Consider the following 4837-nt stretch of genomic DNA (forward strand, 5'->3'; position numbering starts at 1 on the left):
TAATCAAATATCGTGCTTGTCCCCAAGCCAGGAAACAGATGACACATGTGTGTGGGTTTTAGAGATGTTAATAAAGCATGCCCTAAAGACTTCTATCCTCTCGCTCGAATAAACCAGCTGGTGTATTCCACCTCTAGTCATGAACTGTTAAGCCTAATGGAGATCGTAGGGATATTATCAAATTATACTTAACCCTAATGACCACAAGTGAATAAGCTTCACCACGTCAGTGGTACCTATTGTTATATTATTATACCATTTGGCTTAAAATGCAGGTGCTACCTATAAGCAGTTGGTAGACCATATGTTCCGAGAACAACTTGGATACAACATGGAGGTGTATGTCGACATCATGCTAGTCAAGAGCCGGCAAGCTGACCACGAATCACTAATCTTGTTGAGACATTCAAGATACAAGGAAGTACCATATGAAGTTGAACCTAGCTAAATGCGTGTTTGGAATCTGAAGCGAACAACTCCTCAACTATATGATTGAGAAAGGCATGAAGGTCAGTCTAAATAAAATACGAGCAATCCAGGAGATGAAACCTCCTACCATCCTCAAAGAGGTACAAAAACTGGTTGGCCATATAGCTACTCTTAGTGGTTCATATTCCACTTGGCAGATTGCAGCCTACCCTTCTTCCATTCGTTGAGAAATACTAAAGATTTTGCACAGGAAAAAACCTATCAGCAAACATTCTAAGTCCTGAAGGCCTACTTGATCGAACTGCTCTTGCTCACAAGGACATCACTAGGTGAACCATTATATCTCTAACCAGCTAAGCAGTTCGCCTCCCAGCACAATGGCCTGTAATCAGAGCGGGTCAAGTTAAGTTCTCATTAAAATTTGATAAAACTTATTGCAATTTATAAATGCTTGTATTATCACCCTACTGAGGTGGGAAGTAAAACGCTTAATAGCTTTCATCCGAGGCAAATTGTCCACGTACTTCTTTTCCATTGGAGGTGGTATGCTTTTCAAGAAATCTGCACCCAAGCTTCTTCTCCCTCCCCAACAATAGGGATTGACTCTATGACAAAGTACAGTCAAGGAGGACCTTCTTCTTAGCCACCATTTCTTCAGTAGGGTGAGGAGTCCCAACTCACATAGTAGTGCGAGTAAAAGGTGGCACAAGAAAGCCAGAGAAACCTTTAGCCCTTTTGGAGGACATTGACAGCGGATCAACAGGATGCTTGCCCTTGGGATCCTTTGTAAAGGCAGAGTTGGCTGGGGTAGAAGGAAGACTCTTCAACAAGGTTCTCTTACTAGAGGATCAAGCAACAGGGATCTTCTCCCCTTTTCCTTTCTTAGTCCTATCTCGCAACTACTTCTCAAACATTTTTTCTACTAGAAAACATGTAAAAACAATTGTTAACATAAAGTTAAAACATCTGTGCAGTAGGAAAACAATAAGAAAAGAAGGCTACAAGAAGTATATCGGCAGTTGGATCCATATTTGCCTCTTTAGGGATCAGTCCAATACTATGAAGGATAGTAAAGCGGACTAATTTGAGGGGATCAGAAAGATAGACATTTAAATATTCCAGTAAGTTTTGGAAAGCAACAGAGTGAGTCCTAACGGAGTACTTAAGCTGCTCAGGAGGGTTCGCAACACAAGAGGAAACTTCTAGAGATAACGACGCTTCCAAAAGATAAAGCAATAGAAGGAAATTGTACCTAACAAAGGTGGTAGAGGAGCAACGAAATTAAAAAATCCCTAGAAAGCTGCAAACGTTTAGTACCTTTAGAGACAAAAATAGAGATTGTAAGTAAAAAAATCATTTTTCAAAGAAGAGAAAAAGATGAAGAAAAGGAGGAGACTCACTAGGCAAAGGAAATGTGTGAAATCGGGAAAAGAAAAATTGGTAAGGAGTCCCATCCGCATAAGAGTTGGCTCCCCTTTCTTCTCTCTTGCTCAATTGGGGAGGGGAGTGATGATACCTCCTCAAACATTTTTTCTCAAAGCCGAAGAGTAAGGTAGTAGGCCCCCACTAGGAGTGCCTAGCAGGCCAACGCTCTGTTGGGTCAAGAGCAAGGTATAATGTTCATAAACTATTTCTTTCTCTAATCTGGCAAGCCCAACGAATGAGCCGAATTCAGAACCTGAGTCATCATACAATAGGAAAGACACGTCGTATAGGTGACAGACACCTTAAGATACATCATAGTAAAAATATTTGATTAACTTCAAGAGATCCTGTTGGAATTGGCTATTTAGTCAGCAAATAATTGCATCCCTAGATATGCGGACAGACTGGGCAAGGCCTGGTCAAAATGTCATACCTTCATCTAAATAAGTCCAAATCTTAAAATTCTTTTTCCGTTATGTAGCTAACACACGCAGTGATCCAATAAAATTAGATTCAAGCCAATTATCTTCTAGATCTTGCTCTATAAATACTCATAAATTAAGACATTATGTAATCATTTCCGTAACACAAACTATCTTTTAGCTTCAGTAGGCTTGGCTTCTTGGTCATTCTGGTCTGATAATTCTTTGGACTTCGGAAAAATTGATATCCTAGATATTATAACTAATTATTATTAATGTAATTTTTATGTAAATATTGTAACTATTTCAATTATAGAAATCATTATAATGACAAAATAGAGATCTCACCAGGAACTACAAGTGTGTTGAGAAATCCGCCGGAAATTGTTTACAAACTTCTAATCATTCAGGAAAGAAAATTGAAGTAATAAATATATTTCACATCTAGATATTAAAATTCAAAAACATACACCCGGAAAAGTTTGCATTAATTTCAATCAACATATTCTTGCTTTATTTTTGTGAGTTGATTTTTTTCTTTTTAAACATTGATTACAGTAAAACCTTTATAAATTAATACTCTATAAATTAATAAACTCTCTAAAATAATAAAATCTTCTGGTCCCGACTTGGGCCTTTGTAAAAAATCATCAAATTCGATAAGATAATAAGATAATAATTTTTCAGAAAATTCCTTTATAAATATTAGGTCCCATTAAAACTCTAAATTAATAATTCATAAATATTACAATTATAAATATTATGGTAATTTGCTAAAATATGAAGTCTGTAATGCTTTACGCATTTGATCATTCATGGATGATTTTACGATGCCTTTTAGATGAGAAGACATGGTGGGTTGTTATGAATTATTTTATTTTCATATTAAGATTTATATAGTATATGTTTCATTCATCATGTATGAATGTATTTAACTGGTTATAATAGTTATTTAAGTGCAACAAATTAATGTAAACATGTATATTTAAGTAATTTCAATAAATTGATACATGCGTCTATGAATATAATAGTTAATTGAATACAATGAATTGATATTATACATAAATATATTTAATTAGTTACAAAGAATTGATTGATGCATGAATATAATCAATGAAACATATATGAATTCATTTATTTTTAATACATATGTACTAAATTTGTTGAATTTAAAAAGTCATCTTTTAATTAATAAAATATTAATTTATCGATAAATTAATATCTCTCTAAATTAATAAAATTTCATGGTCCCAAGGTTATTAATTTATAGAGATTTTCCTGTATATTGCTTTTATTATAATGTATTTCTGCCATCTTTATCAAAATGCATTGTATAATTTAAAGAATATATTGAACTTGCATGTATTAAATTTATTTATTTTTCTGAATAATTAGTAGTTTTTTTTATTAATATTTCTATTTTATATCTACTTATACTATTATAACAAAAACTCTTGTCCTACCAATTTTTTAATGCCCAAATTTACCCTTAAACTTATTTCTTTTCTTTAAAACAAATTTGATCAAAATAGTAATATTAATTTTTTTTTAATAATCTCACAAATTTCTTTTTTTCTCTCCATCTAAGAAGTAACTCTATTTTTTAATTTTTAAAAAATTATTAAAGTACACGAATTTTCAATTTTTACCTTTCATTAATAAAATATTCCCACCACGACACAATTTAGTTAAATTTCGTTAAAACTCGGGATAAATTACTAACGAATTTTTCTAAAATTTGACATAATTACAACTATCTTTGATATTTTATTGAAGTATATAATCCTTAGATGATGGTTTTGAATTGTCAACTTTACCCTTACTGTATTTTTTCTTGAAAAATTGAAAACTTGTAAAACAAAATCCAACGAGGTGGATAGAAAATTTTAAATAATTATAAAAAAAAATATCCATTAATCCATATAAAAACTATTATAATAAATAAAATTATAACTCTTAATTCATAAAGGCATTTTGATCAATTCACCATAAAAAATGATTGAAAATCTAACAAAAAATAATGAATTCGGCTAGTTGTTAGACGACTACTAAATATGAAAGTAATGATAATTTTTCAAATAAGAAGAAACTATTTATAATTATATTAAATCTTAGGAGAGATTGTTGTAATATATTCATGTGTGATGAATGAAACATATACTATATAAATCTCAATATGAAAAATAAAATAATTGATAACACCCAACCATGTCTTCTCATCTAAAAGGCATCACAAAATCATCCATGAATGATCAAATGCATAAAGCATTACAGACTTTATATTTTAGCAAATTACCATAATATTTATAATTGTAATATTCATGAATTATTAATTTAGAGTTTTAATGAAACCTAATATTTATAAAGGAATTTTTTGAAAAATTATTATCTTATTATCTTATCGAATTTGATAATTTTTTACAAAAGCCCAAGTCGGAATCGGAAGATTTTATTATTTTAGAGAGTTTATTAATTTATAAAGTATTAATTTATAGAGGTTTTACTGTACGAGGGATTATCATAGTGCATTTGATAAACATAAATTAAAATAGGGCCGAAAA

General features: G+C 31.3%; 1 long non-coding RNA gene across 3 annotated transcripts; it reads right to left on the reverse strand.

Annotated features, from left to right (window-relative positions):
* Positions 1-489: 489 nt before the first annotated feature.
* Positions 490-1543, reverse strand: LOC148788154 (uncharacterized). 3 transcript variants are annotated; one of them, XR_016065582.1, is made up of 2 exons: positions 954-1543; positions 490-811 (listed from the first exon to the last, which is right to left on the reverse strand). It is a non-coding gene; the product is annotated as an uncharacterized LOC148788154 (long non-coding RNA). The 3 variants fall into 3 exon arrangements; XR_016065581.1 differs by having other exon boundaries at positions 898-1543; XR_016065583.1 differs by having other exon boundaries at positions 893-1543.
* Positions 1544-4837: the final 3294 nt, after the last annotated feature.

Source organism: Sesamum indicum, linkage group LG5, assembly GCF_026168435.1.
Source record: "Sesamum indicum cultivar Baizhima isolate 11 linkage group LG5, ASM2616843v1, whole genome shotgun sequence".
Lineage (NCBI taxonomy): Eukaryota > Viridiplantae > Streptophyta > Magnoliopsida > Lamiales > Pedaliaceae > Sesamum > Sesamum indicum.